The sequence below is a fragment of the Rissa tridactyla genome, chromosome 9 (assembly GCF_028500815.1).
Source record: "Rissa tridactyla isolate bRisTri1 chromosome 9, bRisTri1.patW.cur.20221130, whole genome shotgun sequence".
In the NCBI taxonomy this organism is placed as follows: Eukaryota; Metazoa; Chordata; class Aves; order Charadriiformes; family Laridae; genus Rissa; species Rissa tridactyla.
In genome coordinates this window covers 47,866,686-47,879,381 of record NC_071474.1, presented here as the reverse complement: position 1 = coordinate 47,879,381, position 12,696 = coordinate 47,866,686, and the positions used below count along the sequence as shown (strand labels likewise).

The window sequence follows — 12,696 nt, the reverse complement described above, 5'->3', positions numbered from 1 at the left end:
CAAAGGAACTTCCGCGGTAGAGTAAAGGCGAATTAAGGGGAGGCAGCTTCCAGCTCAGCTGAGGAGCGCAAAGGACCAAAATGCCTGTTTCTAGTACATAAGAGCTGCGATTACAAGCTCATTATTTAAGCAGTGTACTTCTGATGTTTAATCTTCCTGGGTTCATTCAGACACTTGTAAATCTTTCTGAAAGGATCCTCAAAAACTCGGCAGGCCTGAGTAATTTTGAATATTTTATTCTACGTTCCTCGGAACAGATTTAAATAAATTACATTATAACCTCTGTATTTTAATAATTGTAAAACCTGCAGGGAAAGAAGTAAAACCACTTCCCACTTAATATGAGTTTACCAACATAATCCATAACGTTTAAAAAAAACCAACACCAATAAACCCATGCAAACACTCTCCCCCTTGATTTTGAGAACAATTTACGTTTCTTAGCATAGCTTTTTTTCTGATTTAGCAAGGTAATGATATGGAGATGAAATCAGCAGAAATACTACAATAACATTATTTTCTGTGTTGTTTATGAGCTAATGGCTTGAGGCTGTGAAACAGCTTTTATGTCGGGCAAGATGGAGCCTGGCTTCCAAGCAGGGAAAAGCACAATGTCGTTCATCAGATTAAGCAGCTCCTACCTGCTAGTGAGGTATTCAGCTCCTTATTTATTCTTCTTCCAGGAACTTTGTTTCCTTGTATTATAGTTGGTACCCTTGTGGTCAATGAAATCCGCCACACTTAACCCTCCTGCTAGGTTCTTTCTTCTCGCCATTATCCTGCCCAGCAATTTAGTTCTTTCTTAGGCAATAAATTGCTATAGAATTAAATTAGTATTTCTGTAGAAATTAGTCATAGAGTACAGGTAATATTATATGGGGCCTGATTAAAATATTCTTCTGAACAGAGCACGACAGCTATATTCAACTCAATAAAAGCGATATAGTTCTCTTCAGTCTCTTGGGGCCAAATTCTATTACCTGAGTGTACAACTAGAATGATTGTGCTGGCCCCGGAGCTGCTGGGAGGGCTGGAGCCCCTCTGCTGTGGGGACAGGCTGAGAGAGCTGGGGGGGTTCAGCCTGGAGAAGAGAAGGCTCCAGGGAGACCTTCCAGCCCCTGCCAGTCCCTAAAGGGGCTCCAGGAAAGCTGGGGAGGGACTCTGGAGCAGGGAGGGGAGCCATGGGACAAGAGGGAAGGGTTTTCCACTGAAAGAGGGGAGATTGAGATGAGATCTGGGGAAGAAACTCTTTGCTGTGAGGGCGGTGAGCCCCTGGCCCAGGTTGCCCAGAGAAGCTGTGGCTGCCCCATCCCTGGAGGGGTTCAAGGCCAGGTTGGACGGGGCTTGGAGCAACCTGGGCTGGTGGGAGGTGTCCCTGCCCAGGGCAGGGGGTGCCACTGGGTGGCCTTTAAGGTCCCTTCCCACCCAAACCATTCTGTGATTCTATGATTCCACTGAAATCCCTACATGTTTTACTCTTAAGAATTACTCTAAAGAATATGCATTTGCATTAGTCTCATTGTTAATTCTGAGATTCAGTGGGACTTGTCCAACCCTTGCTAATGTCGCAAAATGTCTCAAAAACATAACAAAATAAACCAGCTCTTTCATTTCTAGGAATTGCACATCTTTTTCTTCTTTACTAGTACGATCGCACTGACCTGACGGCCGGTACTTCAGTTTTAGCTTTAACCCCCCGAGCCTGAAAGCTGGCCCACAATGGCTGAAGGGCTGTTATTAAACAACCAGCAGTAACTAAAGGAACGCATCTGTCTCCCGGGAAGATGCTGGGTTTGAAATAAAGGCGGTGGGAGAGGAAGAGGCACACAAAGCAGTGGCTCCGTTCACCACGGCTGTGGTGTGGTCAGGCTGCTGCCCCCCAGCAAACATGGTGACCTTTTATCTTGTGCTGTGACGTGAAGGTCTCTCCCGCTCCCCGATGCTGCAGACTAAGGGATCTACCAGTCTTCTGCGTGCTTCTAAAACTCTTCTATCAACAGGGGTGAACTCTGAAGGTTTACAATTACTAGCGGGACCCAGAGGCCTGGCCATAAGGAATTACTGCAATTTTGCTGTTTCCATGGCACTGTGACAAGGGGAATATAGAGTTAAGATTTAAGGGGGTGAGAACAGACTTCTCATATCTCAATGGTTTACTCACCTAAGAGTGACCACAGCCCACGGCCACCTGGCACCAGGATCCCAAATCCAGCAGTTCTTGGGCAGTCCCGGAATGGAGATTCACTTGTGCAACACCTATAAACTGATGCGTTTGTACCGTCTGTTAGCTTTGTTCTCCAGGAAAAGTAAAACCCCAAATTGTTTCACTGGGTGATGAAAATCAGCACTGAATGAGACACAAATGAGGAATTGAGGAATGTAATAGAACTGCAGATTTAATTGTCCAGGGAACTGCCTGAAGTGTAATGGGAAGCAGGTTCCAGGTAAGCGTCCGCAGCACGCTGGAATACATCCCTGCTTTTCTTAAACAATGATGCCCTGCATATCTCACACCTTACTCTTACACAACTGCCACCTCACACAACCATATTAAATAACTTGGTTACTTAAATGTGGGTTTGGAGCAGATTTATTTTCTCTCTTTTTGCATATTTTCATTGTATTTCTCTGCAATGACCAGACAATAATGATAAAAGGTTTGTGACTGTGTCCGAGAGGAAAGAAAAGGAGTCTGTGATTATTTCCCCATTTTTCCTAAAAGGGGATGTCTGCGTCGCTTCTTAACCCTTGCAAGCAACCCCAAAATATATTTAGGCAGAAGCAAGTCAAAGTGAAGGCTATAAATAGCTTCCATTTCAAACATATGAAATGATAAACTGGAAAAAATAATGATTTGCCAAAAGATAATTAAGATATATAACCCTCTGTCAGAAAAAGAAAAAAAAAATGAGTAGGATGTAGTAAAAATATCACGAGAAGGTTCCAGTATGGTATTCTTTCTGTTCCCTCCTAATATGGGGACAAAGACTCCTTGAGAGACATCAGCTCTGTATTCAAATTAAAAACAACAGCTGCTCCCTTCTGTAACACAGCCATTAAATTAATAACTACGCAGGGGGCAGGGGTGCAAGAAAGCCCCCAAGCTCACGCCAGGACTTGACTTGCCAACAACGTCCCAGTGGCAAATAGTGACGCTGAGTCAGATGCGAAATGGATCTGCGCAAGCGACACAGGGCAGCGAAGAGCCTGGTGACGAACGGCGACAGCAAAGAGCCTGGTGACGAACGGCGCCGTGCTCCGCGCTGCTTGCTCTGCCTGGCAGGCGAGGGCTGGGCAAGGTCTCCAGAGGAACAGCCCACCTTTGGGGGTCCACGACAAGGACAGATCGAGTATCACCAATAGCTTTAATAATAGGACATACCTAGAATGTGCTGAGAAGTATTTCTGCTTCAACACTGCTTTTGTTGCCGAACAGTAAAACCAGAGTCCAGACCAACTTAAGGTGACCCCCATAAAACCTGAGAGGGGACAAAAAAATAAATCAGCTACCTGATTCTTCTCCTTGTCACCAGCAGTGGTTAATCTGCATTTTATGGTCATTCATCATCTTAAAAGTACAAGCACACAGCTGAAAACGAAAACATTACTGCAAATTGCCACCTGCCCACTAACTCGTGTAAGGAAGTGCATCTTCACTCTTAGCCCATCGCACGATGTTCTCTCACCACGGGAGCGGACTGAAAACCTGCACAGGAACTGCTGCTGCCGCTCACTCCACAGGAGATCATTTGCTAAGGCACTTCATTTCTCCTGATCACACACTAATATATTGGTTTAGTTTCCCTTTGTATTTATAGTTTGCCTCGCTTCTTGGCTTTTCAGGCACCGGTCCAGTATTACCTTGCTCGGTTCATGTTTTGCACATAAATAAGGCAATATTTTAACCTTTCCATCCCCTTTCAACCCATTTTTGGTCTACCAAAATAGACTTCAGCCTGGCCCGCTTCCAGTACAATCTTTAATCAGGGAGTTGAACTGCGTCCTGCAGAAAAATCCACGATAAGTATGTTACGTACAACCTTCAGGAGAAAACTTATGATTTAAGGTTATTTCATGGCACATTTTCTTAGCTTCAGAAGAGCTAGATTTACCTGGACAACTTTAACCTTCCACCTAAGTGAAGAATGAGCTGAAGTCCTTTCCTCTGGTTTGATTTATTGGGTGGTTTTTAGCCTGGTGTGTGGTGAGAGACAGGATTTCCTGAGCGCAGAGTAGCTTCAGGACAGGAGATCAGGACAGACCGAGCCCTTTTGAGCATCTCGACACCAGCGGAATTCTCGTTGGTAAACGGACCTGTAAATAAGGTGTGAAGAGACCAGTTTGTCTGCAGTTCTGCAGAGCAAGAGCACCAAGAGAGCTGGAAATGGTTTACATTTCCAGAGGACTTCATACCCATAGAAACAACCCCCTCAACCCCTCCAATATCCTTCAGCCGCTCCTTCACCATGCCGACAGACCCGCCTGGACTCTCCTGGTTTAATTCTTGCTGTCAGTGGTGCACATAATGATGTACAGTTTAAAACAGTGACACTGGAATATTTAGGTCTTTGAAAATAAGCTTAACATTAAAGAAGCTTTTCAGAGTATGCCACAAACGGTGGTTTCTGAAAACTTGTAAAAACATGAGCATTCCCCAGAATTCAGGGGACCCCAGAAGGTTAAATTAGCAAAACCGAACCCAGAAACTGAAGTGGCTGAAAACAGCAAGGAAAATAAACAACCAGCATTTCACCTTTCAGTCCAAGAGATGGAGACAAATAGGATACGCACAAATATGACCTTTGAAGTGAAGTTATGCAGACACTTCCACTCAGCTCGGTGAGTACGCCAAGAAGAAAACTGTACAGAAAGAAAAGTTTTGGCCATTTCTATTTTTAGGCTGGGAAGTTTATCAATGCTAGTTACTCCTGATCCTAAATGTGATCCATCAAGACTGAAACAGACCAAAACCTGTTGGTTTGAGCTAGCAGTCTTGTACTCTAGTACACGCACTCAATAAATTAACATTTCGGAGACATGGTAATTCTACTGTCTCCTAATTTCCGAGTTCTTGGCCTTAAAATACTAGCATTTCTTTCAAATTCCTTGCACTGACCTGTAAGTATAAGTGACCTTAATCCGATGGGTTATGGTGTTGGATGGTGATCAGCTAAACTCATTCTTAGGTTTATTTACTTCCAAAAATAAAGTCTGGTCTGTACCTGGTTTTATTTGTTGCCAGAAACAGAACAAAACCAGGGCTCCTGAATGCTTTTGTGAATCTTGCTCCCATCCAACACGTTCCCTGGCCACCTAAGGACAAAAGGCAGTGCTGACCCTGGCAGCCTTCGCTGCAGTGACGGAACCGTCCTGCCCTCCCCACACCCCCGAGGCAGGCAATGCTTCTCCCACCCCAACTACCCGGAGTGCTGGGGCTCGCTGAAGCACTGACGCGCTCTCTAATGTGCTAAACGTGTTCTAAATAATACCGGTGCGTTCGCATGTCATCCTGAATTGTTGCCAGTTTTGATTCTCTTACGAGATGATATTTAATCTCTCTGCCACTCGTACTTTTTCTCGGTGCTACCTTTCAGAGCTTCTGAACAATTTTACGGATGTTTAGCTTAAATTTTTTCTGCCTTAGCTTCAGGTCATCCTTCTCTGTCCTATCACCAGATGAAATGGATTACGCTATCCCACAGGAAAGGAATTAAGAAAGGAAGGGATATGCACTAGGTTACCTTGAAGACAGTCAGAGCCTCCGGTTATGTCTCCTCAGAGAAATCTCTTTCCTAAATTATATAAATGTAGTTGTCACTGTCATTCTGTTGCCAAAGTCTTTATTCCAATGCCCTCAAAGACAGAACCGGTCCAACAAATAGCACGGTTTATTATTGATCACCAGTGATTAAGTTGCTTTGAATAGCACAAGAGTGCTAATTTTCTCTCAAGAGTTTCACATTCTCTAACCTAAACAGTCACATCCTTGGGCTTCAAAAGAAAGTTTGGGCTGCTTCAAGAGAAAATTCTCCTAAGGATTGAAGCTGAGACTCTCATTACCATCTCCACGAACACCAGCTTCTCCCTAGCACGCTCAGAGCAGCAAGAAAGAGAAGAGGACGTCTTTTACAAGACGGATGACCCAATCAAGAAAAACTAATCTGAGCCTGATGCTACAAGTCCTTGTATAAAGGACAGAGAGCAACTAATCGGAGCAGAGACGCTGCAAAGCTGCCGACAATTTATTTCTCTCAGAGCTCATACTGCGGGGATACGTACTTCAGAGCTGTATCTTCCAGTAAGGAGAGAAGTATGAAAGACAGAGCTAATCCAATTGGCAATGAAAATAAATGCCGAGTAAACAACCTCACAGAATGTATAAGGCTTCTGAAAAGAGCCACAAATGAAGGGGCCTCATTGCTGTTCTCCCGAAAAATCAACTGGTTGTAGCAGAAGGATGGCAAGAAGAAGAGGGCCTTAAAAGAAGCCCTAATCCTGAGAAAATGGATCGAGTTGCAACTCAAACAGCTGAATGAGAAAGAAGTTATGGATTCTTTACTTGCATCAGATGATAAGGGAATTTCATACATTTTTTTACCCTAAGGAAAAAATGAGGCTCAGCAACCTCATTTGAACATATAAACAAAATCATTTGTTACAAACAGCGTGAGATCTACCTTATCAGGGTTTCAAGAAGTTGAAAAACTCCTCCTGATTGTTTTAGGATGAGATTAAGACTATCTAAATACCCCTCAGGTTTGTATTTGATGCAATCGTGACAGTTAAATCCCACAGAGGACTCCGAAACCTGATGCTCTGTGCAGCCCTGTCCTCGGAGGGACTTTACAGCCAGTCAGTTGTCCCTGGATCTCCTGCTGATGCAGCGTCCTGGCGTGCAGCCCTGTCTCAGGCACACGAGGTCCAGAGAGAGACGTGAAGACACATTGCTGGTGGGTCGCACAGCCCATCTCAAGTTGGTGAACCAGACCAAAGCAAGAACCCCCAAACTACCTTCTGATACCACATAGGGCCCCTCCGCAGCCAGCGGGGAGAGGATGGTGCCTCCCTTCCACGCGCTGGATCCCCCGTCGGTGGTAACCAATTCTGTCCGCAGACTGGAGAGGAAATTCCTTCTGAGGACGGTTCTGATGCCTAAATCATGTGCCTCAATCAAGTTGTCTGAATCTCAGCATATGAGGTCAGGAGATGAGAGCCCTGTCCTTCCATGGACTGAGAACTGCACAAGAGCTGGAAAGGCGAGGGGCTTTCAGGAACAGACTGTTGCGGAGAGCGCAGAGCAGGCTCTCGGAGGGATTAACTGTCATAGCTCCTCTGAAGCCGCTGGAGCGATGACAAGTGACTGACCATTTACCTCAGAGAGAACATCTATAGTTCTATGAACAGGACAAAAGAGATGTGTAAATGTGGCCTGTGTCAGACACACAGGTACCTCCGTAATGGTTCTCTACAAGAGCCCTCAAAAGGCAGGTGGATACTCTTAGAGACCGGAGAAAGGATGAGATGAGGCTCTTGCTATAACCCCCTGCAGCAATTCCCATCTTCCTACATCCAAAACTACCTGAAGAAAACAGAACCATAGGATTCCACGCTCTGGACGCAGCTTTTTGTGCTGCCTGCCAGTCCCACTGCTTACATAAATGTGCAAAACTGGCCAGAAAATTCATCTTCCAGCCAGCAGAAGGGCTACATTTTTGCCGGTGCTATCCCTCTTTTAATTCTGTGAATAGAATAGGAAAATATGAAATTCCTTTCTAGAACTGTGAAATCAAATGAAAATTCTTCCCATCAATTCCAGCAAACCCAGGATTTACCCTTAGAAGTGCTTAAAAAGCATGCAGGGTCTTTGTCCGTACACTGGATTGGATTTTCAGTTACTGAATGTAAGGTCTCTTATTAAGAAAGCAGGACATCCTCTGATAGCGTGTTCATGAAATATTCAGTTTATGACACAAAAGTAATACAAATCCGTAATGGTTCATGTGAGAACCACGACAGACAGTGATTACTATTAAATCAGTACTATTATTACTGAGACTAATAAACAAATAGTGTTTAGAATCAAAAGAAAACAATGAATTTTCGTAAGATGCTATTTAAGGGAAAATAGGCAATTTCTACATATGCCTTCTCCAGATAGGCCAGTCTGGCGGCAGGTGCTCTTGTCCCATACGCCTGTGGATTGGTAACGTTTGTATTATTATTCTGTGTGTCTGTAACTATCCTGCCACTTCCAAAATAGATCCATTTCTTTTTTTCTTTTTACACTGATACGAGCTTACAAGCTCCTTCTTCCTAGTTAAAATGAAACACAACCCTCATATGTTCTTTGATGTGATGCCCCAAACCAAGCTACAAGTTTGCATGCTAAAACAAAAAACATCGAACAGTAAGAAACTGTCCTGAGCCGGTTACCGACACTGACGTATTTGGTCATGAAGGCTCCAAAGCTGTTGATTTCCCCAACTGCAGCTCAGCCGATCCAGGTATCTCCAGCCAAGAACTCTTCTCAGCGGTAGAACCTGCCTTGCTCAGAGGACCCTGCCAAGGTGTACTAGTCATTAGAGAAATGCCCCGCTTTTGCAAAACCACCGTTTAACTTAGTCCAATAAATGACATATATTTAGCAATTGTTAAATAGGTATAAAAACCGCCAGGTCCAAGGTCAACCGAGGAAGAAGAGACAGTAACTCAGGAGGAGGGCTGGGACGGGCTCAGGGAAGGACACGGTGCCCGGGGCTGAGCTGGACCCACAGGGCTCCTGCACCACGGGGGGGGCAGGCGAGATGGATCAGAGCCCTCAGGGCCCGACACAGGTCTGAGGGGTTATTTGTAAGTCCAGTCGCTTCATCTAAGCCTTTACCTTGGAACGTGTGGGAAGAATTTTCCCACGTGTTGTAGCTACGTCTAAAATGTACTGGGGGAGAAGAATGAAAAGAAACGGTGCAAGCCGAGGTCTGGGGATCAGGACATCCAAGTTCCAAACCCAAACTGGACACAGACTTTACCACCTCCTTGGGGGGAAAAAGACATCTGGAGGAATTTCGAACCTTCACAAATAGATGTTTGTCAGGGCTTCACTAACACTACTAACAGCCCCTATGCCCACGCTCCTCTCGCTCCCACAGGTACCAGTTCACAACAGTGCCCAGATGAAATAACCATTTCAATTTTTTTTTTGTTTTACCGCTTTGCCTTGATATTGCATCTCAGAAAAAGCTCCATGCAATTTTCTTAGGTGTTTTACTCTCTGCACTTCAGCCCTTTCGCGGCAGCTCTGAAAGAGGGATCGCCGAGCCGGTGTTTCTCAGCTCCTAAGGAAAGCACAAAGAGCGACAGAGACGCTCATAGAAATAGGTCTCCCAAAACCAACAGGCATAAAGAACAAACTGAAATTTGGCTCTCGACAGACATATATCTAAAACAAGGACTGGTGAGATGAAAGGACAAAATGATGAGTGAAAGAGAATCTCCAGGGCCTTGTCCTCCTTTTATTTATGCCATCCCAAGACATTCCAGACAACAACGTTACACTGATAGAAAAAAGCCAAGTTTTTGTTTTCTTTGTGATTGTATGTGTCAGGCAAAGGGATGAGTTGTATACAAGAAATGTACAATTCTGCCTGAAATAGCCCATTTTCTTGCCTTTGAACAAGGCTGCAAGGTATTCGTTTAAGAGAAAAAAAGAATCACCAACTTCTGTTTATTAAAACAAAAAATGTTCAGCATCTTGGGACTGTAATGAGAACAAGAGGTTTATTAGCAAGCCTATTTTCTACTCAACAGTCTAACTAGTTTCCTGCTGCGCTGCTTCCCTAATAGGCCTGTGGATTAAATGCAAAGTTTCCTCTACTAAATGAGACTTCAGACTAATGCTGGAAAAGACGATGTATTTCGATGAAGAGAAAGGGTTTTTTTTAAAAAAAGTTGTTGTTTAAGCCCTTTGCTGCCCTCTGGTCCCCCTGGAGAATTCAGAGCCAGAAACAAAGACACAGAGAAACAGACTAAATCACTGGAGGCTGCGCTGGAACTTTCTCTGCGTATTTTGAAGACTGACATGGACAAAGCGGCGGTACGAGCGGCACACGAGAGGCCAACAGCAGAGTAAGTGCTGCAGCAAGTGCTATTAACTCCTTCTTCCTCCTGATACCAATCGAGCTCTGCCAGCCTTTTCGGGCTTTTATCAGACCCGGTATTTCATTTGCTTCCATAGACACTTGCCTTCTGCTTTTCCTCCTCCTCTCTTCTATTGCCTCTACAAATCTACAGGCTTTCATCTTGATGTTCTGCGGTTTGCCCCCCTCGACGCTCTGCCACTTCCCTGCTGTTCTCCCTTCACGCAGCCCAAATCTCTCTAGAGAAGTCTCGCACGCTCCATTTCTGTCTGGCACACCCATATTGGATTGCCTCACTTTCTCTCTTGGCAATGCCAAACCTCAGACCCACAAATAGTCCCCGGCATCATAATACCTATCGATAAAAGAATTTGTGCCACAAAACTATTAAGTGATTTTCATGACAGCTGAACCCGTAACTCCTGACTGTTGCCTGCAGGAACTATATGGATAAGATGGATGAAATATTAAGGTAAGTTTTAAAGAAAAGCTGTTGTGAACTGCACAGACTGCAGACTTTTCTATGCGGTATCACAATTAAGGGAGCTCCTCTCCAATTTTTTCCCATTTTGCTTTCTTAGTTGTACACGGCGCTGCTTGGCCAGGGAGGGGGTCCACCAACATCAAATTCGGCTTTTCCCAAAGTGGCAGAACACGTGCCATTGACTCTGCAGCTCCAGAAGACCGTTCCACAGACTCCTCCAAACAGCCACTGCAGGGAAAACAAACAGTTTACATCAATATACTCTGGAAAATGTTTGGTTTGATTACTGCTACTACTAGCAAGGAATTAATTCCAGGCTAACCCCTGGAATCGAGACACAGCTCCCTCTTTCTCTTTGCGCTCATATTCCTTTTTATGCCCTTATCATCCTAAAAACTCTCCTTGTGACTGTGCACCGAGAGCAAGGATTAAAGTTGCTTTCTGTGATGGTCTTTAAATCCGCCTCCGAAGCGCTGCTGCCCAGAGCAGACTCTGCCGCCCCGCAGACACAAACTCTCTCTCTGGTGGAGCCAGACACTTGGCTGCAGTGGGATTTTCAGCTCCCTCCTACATCAGCACCAAACTCCGAGACAAATCAGGGAACAGAGGGCATTCTTCCCCTTTACCTCTACCACAGCAATCGTTGTACGGCCAGTAAAATGTAACACCCAACATTTGTACCATCACAAAGATGAAGGGTTTTTGCTTACAGCCCGCAGAAGAGACCTGCTTTTTGTCTCTCCTGCTTCTGTCGCGTTTTCAGTCTGTGTAATGTGTCTCCTTAATTCAACACAATGCGATGAAAACGATACTAAGACAAATGCCATGGAGAAATCCTAAACCAGCCTGTGAACCAGCGGTGGCCCACACTGGCTGTACAGCAAAAGGACCATTATAAACTTCTATATTACTATTTCAGCCATAATTGGGGAAAAATTTTGTTGCATTTGAAGTTCCTGGAAGGGTTTGCTGCTTTCAGTGACCACAGTTTCAGCCCAGCGAGAGCTGACCTAAATCTAGAGTAAGGTGTAGAGAAGGAAACAGATTAAGATTCTAGTCTCAACTCCATCACGGATTTTCTTCATTAGTTCTGGTAAATCACTTTCATTTTTATTACTTCTACTTCCCATTCTCCATCTGCGAGATAAGCATCAGCTCTTTTTCACAAGGCACTGCAAGGCTTTTTTTTTTTTTTAATGTAAAATACAATGACACCTTCTGAGGGAAGACGGACAGACAATTGAATATATTTTCTTTCAGGAAAACAGCTTTAAAGAGCCAGAAAAATCTCTCTTTATGCCCACATGAAACGTTTCCTTTAGCTGAAAACCTACGTAGACTTTAGAACAGGCTGCAATGTGTGCTTAGATCTGCCAAGAAAGTCCTGGACAAACGAGAGTTTCAGATTCGAGTACTAATTTTCAAAGATTTTGCTTTTAAAGACAAAGTCCGTATTAGTCATTACAGGGCCTTTACTTTACCCGCATCATGAATAACACAAAGAAAGGCTGAAAAGACTAATTTCAAGATTATCTGCAGAGTTGTTTTTTTCTAAAAACTTATTGGAAATTTAGAGAGGAAGAATAATCGAGCGTATCCATTTCTCCTGAGGGGTCTGAATCCATGGCAAGGAAAGCAAGAGTTGCGTTGAACCTGGTATTTTCCCAGGGAGAGCAGTACGGATTTCACATGTCGTATAGAAAGGGAGGAACCCAAGGTCACTGTCCGCAGTTAGGAACTTGGATGTGGGAATAAGAGCTGGTTTCCATGCAGTTATTTTACCTGGTCTCTGTAAAACTATTAATCAACTTCAAAAGGTTGATTAATCAATGTAGAGACTGTTGAGAGAAGGATACATAAGAACTTATAAATTATTTTGAGGCTAGAAGCTGGTGTGAATAATCAGGCAATTCCAGGAATGGTGAAGATGAACCAAATCTGTCTTCACAGCACTTGAGAAAAGAGAGAAGTACAAGACGTACTCGCAGCCACCATCACAAAACACTAAGAGCTCGCTGTAAATTGAATTTCTCTTGGGGAAGTGTCACAACAACTTCATGAAGCTCAAGTTGAAGGCGA

The 12,696-nt window shown here is 44.2% G+C and overlaps 1 long non-coding RNA gene across 2 annotated transcripts in view; it reads right to left on the bottom strand.

Moving 5' to 3' along the window:
- The window catches only part of LOC128914767 (uncharacterized), a 39,121-nt gene that overhangs the window by 9,724 nt on the left and 16,701 nt on the right, over positions 1–12,696 (bottom strand). For both annotated transcript variants that reach the window (XR_008468427.1, XR_008468426.1), the window contains exons 6-7: positions 3,383–10,845; positions 2,162–2,347 (exon numbers count right to left, since the gene is read on the bottom strand). This is a non-coding gene — a long non-coding RNA (uncharacterized LOC128914767). The remainder of the gene's footprint in view (positions 1–2,161; positions 2,348–3,382; positions 10,846–12,696) is intronic.